We start from the raw sequence: 12,137 nt of genomic DNA, 5'->3' as shown, positions 1-12,137 counted from the left end.
CCAATTCACCTCACTGAAGTGCATGTTGTTCATTTCAGAAGAATTTATTGAAGGTCCTTACATTTATATCTGTTTTAAAGCTACTCACAGTAACTGAGCTCTCGGAGAGCATCGTTCTCTGGGTAAGATTGAAATATTATTGTTTCCAAGCACCAGCCAATCCCAAAATGATAAACACTTGATCAGCTCAGTCCCAATCCCCTTTCCTCTGTGCCCCCAGCCCTGTGACTCCCACTTTGGCTGGAAAGCACAAGCAGGAGTGAGGAGCTGGCACCCAGGCACTCCCAGTTTGCTGCACGTCCTGCACTGCTGCACATTACAAACAGCACTGGCAGTAACTGAACACCTTCCATACAATCCCCCCAAAACTGTGACAGGAGAACACAGAAAACTCCAATAAAGGTGATGAGATACAAATCAAGACTGTTAAAATACATAGGATTTTGGGTTTGTCTTCTTGTGTCAGTTAGAGGTTTCTGTTAACTGTCACTCTTTTTTTTCTGAAAAAGCAAATGAAATTCTTGTTTATGGTTTGATCATGGGTCTGAACACAGGCAGCTGAAGGAATTAACTGGGCTTCTTATCCATATCTGGCCTTCTTTTGTAAGTACTAGCCAAACATTAATTCTGAAGAGAACAGGAGCTTCTTGGCATCATGGCCCATTGAGTGAAATAAGAAATCCACTCTGGCTGGGCCCTGATACAAATAGACCTGGCTGAGCTACAGTCTGAGCACAGCCAGAACTGATAAAGGACAGTGACAATCTCTGATGTCACCATTGCTAAAGACACAGCAAAACACAAAAAGACTCAATGTACTATAAATGTGGTGCAGATTCCCCAGGCTGGGTATAATAATATCAAAAAGAGAGACTTCGTTTCAATAACCCTGGTTAACCCTGGTCTCTTTTAGCACTAATGAATTTTTAGTGATCATTCCTGCCTCATGTAGGGAACCTTTCATGTGGTTACAGCAACCAGCTGAGCTTCTTTGAAAAATCATATGGCTGATAAAATGGAAAAGACTCTGTTCCAGTTAGATACCAGCCTGTTGGCAGCCATGGGCTATTTTGGGAATCACACTTCCAATGCTGCACGTCAAGACATCGACTTCTGCCAAGGATACAGCTTGATGGGAGTTTAAAAGGACTTCAGATTTTCTACCCAGATCTTAAAAAAACTATTTCTGTAAAGCTGCTGGAATCAAGATTATAGTAATCCAAGGGATTTTCACTATTCTGTAGTGAAGAATATTACATGCACCTTTTTATAGTATTTGAATATAATTCAGCAAGGTACTTTAACAAGTGTTTACTGCTAGTATATATTTCAGGATATATGCATGTGTCTTGCTGAAGGAAAACCTAAATTAATGAGGATAAACTTCTGTGTCAAATTTTCAAAAGCAGCTTTTCATTTTACTGCTTGATCAAACTGGTGTGTTGCTAAGAGTCAAAGTGTAATTCTGGAGAAGAATTCCAGCACCTCTGCAGGTCTCCAACCTTCTAAAAACTCCACTGCTGGAAAACAAGTTCCTCTGTGAGGACTGGAAAAGATGGGAGGGCTGCTTTCTATCAATCTGTGTTCTTCACCTCCACAGATGCTCACCTAGACCACTGCATTCACTCATTTCTCTCCCTGTGTTCTCAGATGTCCCTGACTGTGGCTTGGCTGCTGGCCCTGCTGAGCAGAGTGTGGCACTCAGGGTGTCCCTCTCCTCCCCTCACCAAGCACAGGTTTTCTCTTCTAAACAGCCTTCACTTTTATTGGAACTTAATTATGAATCAGACTTCCACATTTTTTGTCAGCTTTGGCTAAAATTGTCCCATGGGTATAAAGCATCTTCAGGGAAAGAGAATGATATTATTGCTGAGAGTATGATAATATAAATCTCATTTTCCTAAGAAGCTAAGCTACACAGAAAATTACTGTCAGTGATTTTAACTTTCACAACTTCAGTGGAGCTCTTCCAGGACTTCAGCTGATTTCTTTATCTCAGGGCAAATCTGGGAAAGAATCATTGGACTTGTTTCTTTCTTTGGCTGAGAATATCCAGTGATTGAAGTCACTGTCCTCAAAGACAGCATTTTTACTATCTTGTCTAAGAAATTCCAGGGACAGTGACCTCCAGAGTGGAAGATGTTTCTGCTGTTCTGCGGGTTTTCCAGAGGCACTGACAAAAGACAGAAGGAAAAAGGTCCAGTGTGTACCATGGGAAGATTTTCTGGATCCAGTTCCTATTCTGCTTTTACATTTTTACCTTTCCTGTTGGTGAAAACAGCTTAACAGTCCCCAGAAAATGTTTATCTGGACACAAACCTGAATAATGCCTGACACTCTGGCAGGTCTCAAGATAAGTGGGTACCTGTTGTCTGCTACTTTTACTGAATTCATCAAAAATGCTCCTTTTCTGATTTGGAATGGACTGGAACTAAAGAAGAGGGCTGACAGTTCAGACTTAAGGACCAGTGCTAATAATGGCTCTACAAATGTTTCCTGGGGCTTCCAAGCCTTGAAAATAATAGAGTATTTATTTGATTTTCTTTTTAAAAATTGTGAATCGTACACACTTAAGAGGCAAACTTGTAGATCCCTTTAATGACTTTCCTAGAAGTCTAGAACTGTGTTTTGTGTACAGGTTCTTGTTTCTAGAGGTGAGACTTTTACAGGAGTCATTTGAAATTGGTGGCTGATTCTCTTTGCACGTTATCAAAACAACACTGAGCTGTGAAAAATACCAAAATTTCTCCCAGATGCAACCATGTTCCTGGAAGCTGCTTTCAAACCTATTTTTGGAGTTTCCATGTGTCTTGTCACCCCATTGAGTGCTGCAGTTTTGCAGGAAAGGTCTCCCATTCCCGCTCCAGTTGGATTCGTGCCCAAGTGCACCAACGTGAGGAGCAGAGGGACAAAGCTCTGCCCTCAGTGAAAGCAATGCCAGCAAGCTCAAGAGGCCCATTAAAATAGAAATAGAAATAGTTAAGACAAGTGGTGCAGCCACACAAAATTTTCCTGGCAGGGAAGGAAAGGGGTGCACTGGAGCTGGGACAGGAATGTCAGGCCCAGGATTCCCCTCCTGTGGTGATCTCACTGTAAACCCCAAGAGGGGCTGCCTCCTAGTAATGGTTTAGCTGCAAAATATCATTTCCCCTCATTCAGAGAGGATGACAGAAACCCAAAATGACCTTCTCCTGTTCTTTTCATACTTCTACAATCCAGTTGTTTCAGTGAAACCTTCAGAAAGCCAGGATATTGGGAATGAGTTTCTGCTTGCCCTGTCATCCTCCAATTTGATGTATACTTCAGCAGCCTTCAGGATTAGGTCTTTTGATACTTTGGAGTTTTGGACACAATAGGTAAGAAAGGCTGATTTTTTCATTTCAGCTATTGGGAGTGTAGACTTTTGCAATTATTTGATGGCCTGGCAGTAGAGAATGTGATGACTCACAGAAGGGAATGAGAAGAAGCAATTGTCTTTCACGGACAAAGCGAGAGAAATGACACAAAATGGAGATGTATTACAGAGATTTCCATAGCAACTGCAAAAGCAAGTCATTTGTACAGATTCAGGAAGATCCACAAGAACAGACCTAAGACAGAAAACACCTTGAGATCACAGATTTGAGAAGGTCACAAAGAGCCGCCTTCTTCCTCCAAAACGCCCTTCAAGCATTGGCACCTAACAAACACAAAGGAAGCAAGCAAGCCATCAACCAGACAGAAATCTGGACTCAGCTGCTGATTCTTGCATTGCTGTTGTCTCCTCTCCAGGTCTGGCAAGACTGGGATGAGAAACCTGGAAAGGAATGGAATGCTCCTTCTGGGAGCTGTGCCTTCCCTTGGGCACCGGTGCCTGGGGTGGTCTCCAGATGGCTCCTGCCTGGCCCTGACCCCTCTCCTGCCAGTCAGAGGCTGTGAACAGCACCTAGAAATGGGGTGAAGGTACCATTAACTGGTCATTAATGATGTCCTCATTATCCTCTGAGTGGCAAAGCTGTCCCATGGCAGGGGCTCAGCAGAGCCTGCAGCTGAGGGCAGCCCTGCAGCCCCTCCCGGGTCCCACTGTGGGATATCCCACTCTGGAGGCACCAACAGCCCAGGAAAGGGACTGGGACCAGTGAGTGGGACCCTCCCTCCTGCCCTGCTGCCCTCAGCTGAGGGGTCACTGGCAGCTGCAGCAGCCCCTGCAGCCCCCAGCAGCGTGGGGAGCTGGGCTGTGGCGAGCACTCGGTGGCTTTAACGAGTCACACTTCCCTCACACCCAGGGCTCGAGCCATTTATAGCCACTGCCAGATTATGCAAGGATTCCCAGAACACTGCAGACACCAGTTGGAAATTCTATCTGCATAGCCTGGAGTATATCAAGCAATATTTTTTAAAGCCCATTGTTAGCAGAATGAGCTTCTTGCAGTTAAAGCTATAGAAAAGCTGAGGTAAATTTGGATAGATTCCACACAATAAAGAAGTTAATTTTGTTTCATTTGTCAATTTTGATAATTTATGTCTTTTAAAAAAATCCCAAAATGTTAGTTGCATTTTAAAAAGCCTGAAAGCCCAACACAAATGGCTCATTTGATTGAAAAGTGAGATCTTTCAAATGTTTGAGACAGTATATTTTAGAAAGTGTGAGGGAATGTGAATAATTTGGACAAGAATACCTGAATTTCAATATTTTAATGTCAATGTGCTTTCAAATTTCTGACAAAATACAGTACCTTGCTATCTATTCAGCCCTATCTATTCAGATAGGAACTTCCAGTGCAATCTTGTTTTGTGTTGCAAACTTTACAAATTTCTTACACTTCCATGCTGAAAATACCAAATAATAAACCTGGGACTTAAAATATTTCAGCGATATTTGAAAACCTAATAATCCACAAGAAAAGCCACTTATTAGCAGAGCCACATGGATATAAAAGTAAAATACATATTTTATTGTAAAATACATATTCCATGTTTTCAATGGAAACACACTGCAAGCACCTGCATCTATTTCTTTTCCCCCAACTCTTGCACCATGTAAATTTGAAGTACTCTTATGCTTTGAAATCAGTCAGCTGGCAGAACTTATTCTTAATTTTTAAATGGCTTGTCCCTCCTGAAGCAGAAATAGCTGAAAGTCAGGCTCAGGAAGACCCATTGTGAAAATTTGTTTTGTCAAAAGCAAAATAGATTCATAATTTTATTACAAAGTTTATTATCACTGAGCCATCACAGGCTTTCACTGCAACATCAAATACAGAGACAAGTTTGGGTCAAGTCTGTTCAGAAATACAACCAGCAGTGATCATTTTCATGCCAGTGCATTCATTAATTTCAGAAATGGATTATTGATGGGATGTCCCAATCTATTTTAGACAGTGAAGCAGTGAAACTCTGTTCACTGGTTTGCTGGTTAACCAATCTATCCAAGAACAAATTGTACCCTTCAGTATGAAGTGAACTTTGTAGTCTAACAATAAATACAGCTACAGAATCTGCACAGTCATCTTCAATAACAGGCTCACTTAGTAATACACCTGGGCTTAACTGTGACATTTCATTAAATGTCTTAAATGTGCTACAAAGCAGAGTTTATGCAACTAGAATTAAAAAACCCAACATCTGTGCTTGATTTAGAAACTGGGAGTTAACAGTTTCCTATCAACCTGTTAATTAATGCAGGACTCAGATCTCTGTGCCTACATGTCAGGTCCTGGAGTTCAGTCCATTAAAAATATAAAATAATTGGGAAGAGGGGAGAGAAGAAAGGGGGTGGTTTCTAGACTCCAGCATAATATGGAAGGGATTTCTGTGGTATTTTTGTTTAGCAATGTCACCTGCACCTTTAGTGTCACTCAGGTTTTAACCTGGGAAATGCCATTTTTCTGTCAGCCAACTGTGGAGACAGTCAGGCGAGCTCCTCAGTTGTGTCCCCAGTTATCCATCCAAAATGGGCTGGGCTGTACAAAAACCCTCAGGCGTAACTTCAGAGGCAGAAAGGAGCCAGATTAGGCAGTTTTAATTACCCAGGAGTGGTTGGTGGAGCCTTTCTCCCCTGAGCCCTTCATTTTTGAGCCCAGCCTCCCATGGCCCACGCTGGCCCTGGCCCTGAGCCTTGGGGCTCTGCAGTGACTCCCCAGGCTGTGAGGGAGCCCATTTTTAGCTATCTGGGACAAAGTTAGCAGCGTTGCTATTCTCACTGGGCACAGCGTGCAAGATCTATTCCCACACTAGGAGAGTATTTAGTAAGGTCACAAGGATGCCTCCTCCTTATCAAACACATTCCCTGGAAACTTGGCAGGGGTTTCGTTTTACAAGAATTCAGGCACAAATTAATGGCATTTGTTTGAGACTTATTTAAATTTCTCAGTGTTTGTGCAGAAAGAGATTTGCATTACCAACCTATAACAGAAAATTTGTTGTCAGCAGCTTTCAAAGTCTAATTTTGCTCTCATTAAATTGATTTTGAATCCATTTAATTGACCAATTTTGGTAGAGTTGCTTCATGTTTGTACTAGAAGCATGCTGCATTTACACTACTAAGATTTCTTTTGGTCTATTTAATCACTTCATAAGGGAGAAAACTGAGCTCTTTACTTCATTTTAAAGATGATAACAATGAGGCTGGAGGCAAACACAGAGTGATATGTACAAGGACTGGATGCAATTTTCCATGTTCAAAGAGGATCTTATGTAAACCAGAGACACAGAAGCGTGAGAAGTGTGGCTCAAATGAAAACAGAGCCCTGCAGAAAGACAGGACTTGGTCAGAACACTGTGTCTGTCTGCCTAACAACCTGGGGGAAAGAAGGACTCCCCCAGACTTTGTTTCTTGTCATTTCCCCCACATTCTCCAGTGGGAAGAAGTGTCTGTGTGTGCTGGGCGTGTTGCCAGGAACAGAGAGGTGTAAATTGGGCACAAGTGACCGCTGATGGTCCCCCAGAGCTCCCAGACCATCTGTGCAAGCACAGGGGCTCCTCAAACCCTGCTCCCAGCCAGAGCAAACTGTGGCCTCACAAGGTGGAGTAAAGAGCTCATCACAATGCATCCAGTGGAGAAGATGTGACATGCTGGCTCCTGAGGAAAGCCTTGTTTTAGGGAAGAGTCTTTTTTAGAAAAATTTATTAAGAGGATAAAAAAGAAGAGCAGGATTAGAGTTATCACCAGCAAAAGCTGAATAGAGCCTCAATAAATAGCTGAGGGGGCTCAGACCACTCTGAGAATGCAAGAATGTGTATAAAAATCTATTATGGATCTTTAAAAATACTGCCTTTAACTCTGTATCCTGAAAGCAGAATATCCACATCCCATATGCAATATAAAATATTTGCTGTGGCATCATCAGCTGGGGTTTGCCCATTTGTTATGCATTGAGGATCCTCCTCAACTTCCTCAGCCAGAAATTGGAATGTGGAGATGGATGGTTCATTAGTTTCAGTTCATAGGAGAAGGCCTAGACACCACCTTGTACAAGCCCTGTCAGTCTGAGCCCAGGGATCAGCCCGAGTCCTTTCCCGGGCAGGCAGAGCAGGTCCAGGGCAGCAGAGCTCTGCTCCCACTCTTACACCTTCATCCCCACCATGCTGGAATGGCATTTGCATAACATCCTGGATTTGCAGAACATCCCGGCCAGAAGATGGAATTTGGGTAAAACCCCACTCCAGAAGCCCAGCAAAATAAATCCTCCCAGCCTGTGTGCCACAGTAAAATCTTCCAGCACAGGGCAGACACCTTTTGTCAGAGGCTGGCAGTCCTGCAGAGAACAGCCACACTTTGGGAACTCTCACTTCTGCCTCTGTGACCTTGAACAAGTGTTGTCTGTTGACAAGGCTTGTCTGGGCCTCAGTTTGCTGCCTGAAAAAACATTTACAGGGGTTCTTGAGGATGAGGTTGCACAGCCCTGAATACAACGGTATTGAGGATGAGAAAAGTGGACAAACTTTTTTGGAAACACATCTTTCTACTTCAACCATAAAAAAAAAAACAAACCCAAAAAAAGACCCCCTCAACTGCAGCAGAGTTCAGGTATGGGGGTGGAAAAAGGCTGTGGTAAGAGAGAGCCTCCCAGCTGTGCTGTGGGCAATGAACCTGTCCTGTGACTCTTGCCCAGCCCTGCGATGGCAGCGCAGCCTCCCGGCCCAGGGCAGGGCAGGGGCAGCAGCCCCGGGGCTGGAGCTGCCCTGGGCAATGCAGGCCCTGGGAGGCTCCCCAGGAATGGCACAGTTATATAATCCCCAGTGCAGGGTCAGAGCCTGGCCTGGCTCTGCTCACGGGAGCTCAGGGCTCAGTGCCTCCCTGGCTGTAAGTGGCAGTGTCAGCGCTCGGGCCAGAAATATCCCCTGACGGATGGCAGCGACGCTGCACAGGCACCCAGGCAGCTTTTTATAGCAGCCCTTGGACTGCAGATACCAAACCTGGGCTATTTTGGGCACACAGGCTTGGGGAAACATTCATGATCTTTAGCTTGCATGACTGCTTTTGCACACAGGTGCTGTCGTGGCTCTTCTTGAAGATAGGGAATATTTTTATCCCACTGGACATTTGTACTCACAGAGGGATAACTAACCTAGAAAATGGAGGCTGTGCTATCACATGAGGTTTTCCAAATTGTTGCTGGGGTCCAAAGGACTTGTCACTTCAAGAAGTCCTAAGATGTCTGATGGCTTGATACCCAACCTAACTGAAAAGAACAATTTTGAATTGAACTAACTGGAAGTGAAATGTAACCATGGGATGACTTTGATGTATTTCCTCATTTAATGACCAGGAGAGGATATAGATATATACACACACATAAACACACACACACATACACATATATATATATATTAGTAAGAGAATGGGATGGGGCACTAATGGCTGATGTCTAATTCACCCTTCTAGCAAATAGAAGTTTACTATTTATTGATAGTGCAGATGTCCTTATCCAAACACATTTTTTTAAAATAGAATGTACCTGTGGTACAGCTCTATCTACCATCCTTAAACAGCTCCAGAATCTCCTGTGTGGGCAGAGCTCTTGCTGTGTTTCCTCACATCAGTTCAGTACAGCAGGGTAACAGAACAGGAACATTTTGGCAGCACCACCTGCTTTAGTCATTACTACCAACCTTCTATGGAACTATATTTCTGATATTTACCATTGTAGTGGGAGCCAAATCTCAGGGAAAGGTGTATAGATGGTAAATGTTCTGTAGCTTGAGGAATGCTGGCCAGATCAGACCTAGTTTACCACAGGACATACAAATCTTAGCATCACTGGTAAGATTTTTCAAAGGAAGATTGCAATTTCCGTGACAACCACATCATCTGCAGTTGATTAAATACTAGTTCAAATTAATAAATCAATTTTTACCTCGGAAAACATAACACCAAGAGAGACAGGAACAAGCAGACACTTTGGAGGGACACATTTAAAAGAGAGAAGAGGCCTTGTAAGCTGCCACATCTGGAATTGTGTCCAGTGTGGGCTTTGCTGCTGTCCAATGGCTCCAGCTCAGGAAGTCTCTGCTGCCTGCACCTGGCACCACTCACAGAACAGAGAGCAGCCTCTGAATTGTCCAGGGCAGACACAGAGTGGGGAGGGAAAGAAATACAGCAAAACCAAATCCATGGCTCAGCACCAGAAAAGCTGGAACAGGTCCCCAGCTGTACTTTAAAACTTCTCATTGAAGCTTCTTGCTCATGTTACCTTTCAATATGACTTTATAGCCAATCTAGGCAATAAATGCACAAGTAAAAAAAAAAAAACAGTGTTATGAACACTATGCCAATAATTGAAATAATTTTAAAAGTTAATTTCACAAGAAGTCTGTGAATAAGGCCTTATTTCCTCTGGAAATAAATCTGGTCCCACATACCAGTGCATTAAGGCTGCTTAAGGTTGGAAGTAGGGTGATTCCAACTTGTCCTATTTTAACAGAGGATACCCAAGGTATGCTTTAAGACTTCAGAATGCAATTCATTTCCCAATTACTTTGGAAGGATTAAAAACCTGACCAGATTAGATCCAAAGCCTGGGCAGCAATTGCTGCAGCTGAGTATCTTCATATACCTATGAATCTCAGCTGCTCCCTGATGGTGAAATCCCCTGGTCACCAAGGAAAACTCAGTCCTTCAGCCTTTCTCCCCTAATGAATTTATTCATGGACCTTAATCCAACTAGGAAATTGTTCCTCTGTACATAATCTCCCTCTCCTTTAACATTTGACCATTTCAAATGCTGGAAGAGGGACTATGACCTTCAATGGAAACACTAAAATGAAAAGAATAAATGAAAACAAAAGGATTGAAAGGTTACTACACTTATGGTTAAGATAAGGGGTTGAAAATTGCTTTTTATTTTAAAAGCTGACCTACAAACTACATCCATACATCTGTGTATGGGTGTCCCTATCTTTAGCAGATTTCTTCTTTACCTTTTCCAGGTCTCCACAGTCTGGTCTGGCTCCAGGGAAAGCCCACTGAAGATTATATATCTTGTGGTGCTGTATCTGCCAAAATGGCTTTATTTGGGAAAACAACAGAAAATAGGCCAAACTAAAATTAATAGAGAGTCATTCATAACTTACACTGTCAACCAGAGCACAGGCATCAGAAAAATATATAGTAACACAATGAGTTGATTTGGGTGGGAGAAAGTTCCCTTCCCTTCCCTTAGAAATTCAGCAGTGATTTTTAATCCTGCCATTTGTCAGAAAATGTACTAAAATACTGCTAAATATGAAAGCTTAAGAGAGATGCAGCCATAATCAGAGAGGAGCTGCATGGTCATAAACCATCTTTCTCTCAATTTATTAGTGTTATAAAATCTGACAGAAAATGAAAGTGCGAGAAATTCTTTTGCTGAACATTTCTAGTGTGGGCTGTCTGCTGAGGAGTGACTCCAGGCTCTCCACAGCAGCACCAGCAAGTCAGGGTAAGCTGTAATCAGATATTGCTGATTAGCTCTGTTCCACAGCCTCCTGTGGGCCAGCATCTCTGAGAGGAAACCAGTCCAGGGCACAGAGATGCTCTGAGCTGGAGGCAACGCCTTCCCCTTAAATAAAAATGTGCAAACCTCCCTCAGGACACAGCAGAGCCGGGGCGAGGATCCCAGCAGTGATCCCAAAGCAGGGATCCCAAAACAGGGATCTCAAAGCAGGGATCCCAAAGCCGGGATCCCATCTGATTTCAGCAGTGATCCCAGCACTGATCCCACCTGGTCCTAGCACCGATCCCAGCACCGATCCCAGTAGTGATCCCAGCACCGATCCCAGCACCGATCCTGACCCCAGCACTGATCCCACCCGATCCCAGCAGTGCACAAAGAGCAGCAGCACAGCCCTGGAGCCCAGCTGGGCACTGCTGGCCCCTGCCCACGGAATTGTCCAAGGATGGCTCTGCAGGTCTGAAGAGGACACAGAGAGCACAACGGCACAATCCACACCTCTAATGGGCGCTAATTCCCTGTTTATAAACAGGCTGTGGTTCACACCACTCCTCTTACCAGTGCCCTGCCACACTTCAGGGGGTGATGGCTGCAGCCACGGGAGCTGATCCACTCCAGCCAAGCCTCCCACTGCATTACACTTGTGAGACCCCAATGCAGCAAGGATTTCTCCAGACTGATGACAAGACAACAGGTCAAAACCTTGATTATTTTCTTTTTCTACTGTCTTGACTGCCTGTTTTTACCTGGAAGTATTATTTATATACTGAAATACATAAGTTTTATGATTTTACATTACTCAGAGAAATAAGCAATGAGCATTCTTGAACACACCCTGACAGCAAGTTGGCAAGAATTCTGAATTCTCTTCACTTCAGCATGAAATAATGCCAAAAAAGGTGAATACCATTATGTAAGCTAGAGGCAACTCAGAATTAATGTCTGAAATACCCTTGTAATTTAGCTTTTAAAGGGGAAAAGGAAAACAACTATCAATTAAAGATCAAAAATATCGGGCCGTTGTTTTAGTATCTGTGTTATCAATCTGTTTCCAGGACTTTCAGAAGTCCTTGGTGCCAGTTGTGAGCTCCATGGTTCGGGTGCAGTGCAAATTGTCAAGCACATTCTCTTTAGGGAGCTTTTCTCATCCCAGTGTGAGGGGCTGGGGAAAGGACGCTGCTGACAGAGCCCAGATGGGTGATAAAACACATCCAACACTGACTC

This window comes from Molothrus aeneus, chromosome 11 (assembly GCF_037042795.1).
Source record: "Molothrus aeneus isolate 106 chromosome 11, BPBGC_Maene_1.0, whole genome shotgun sequence".
NCBI lineage: Eukaryota > Metazoa > Chordata > Aves > Passeriformes > Icteridae > Molothrus > Molothrus aeneus.
Note: the sequence above shows the minus strand (reverse complement) of the source record.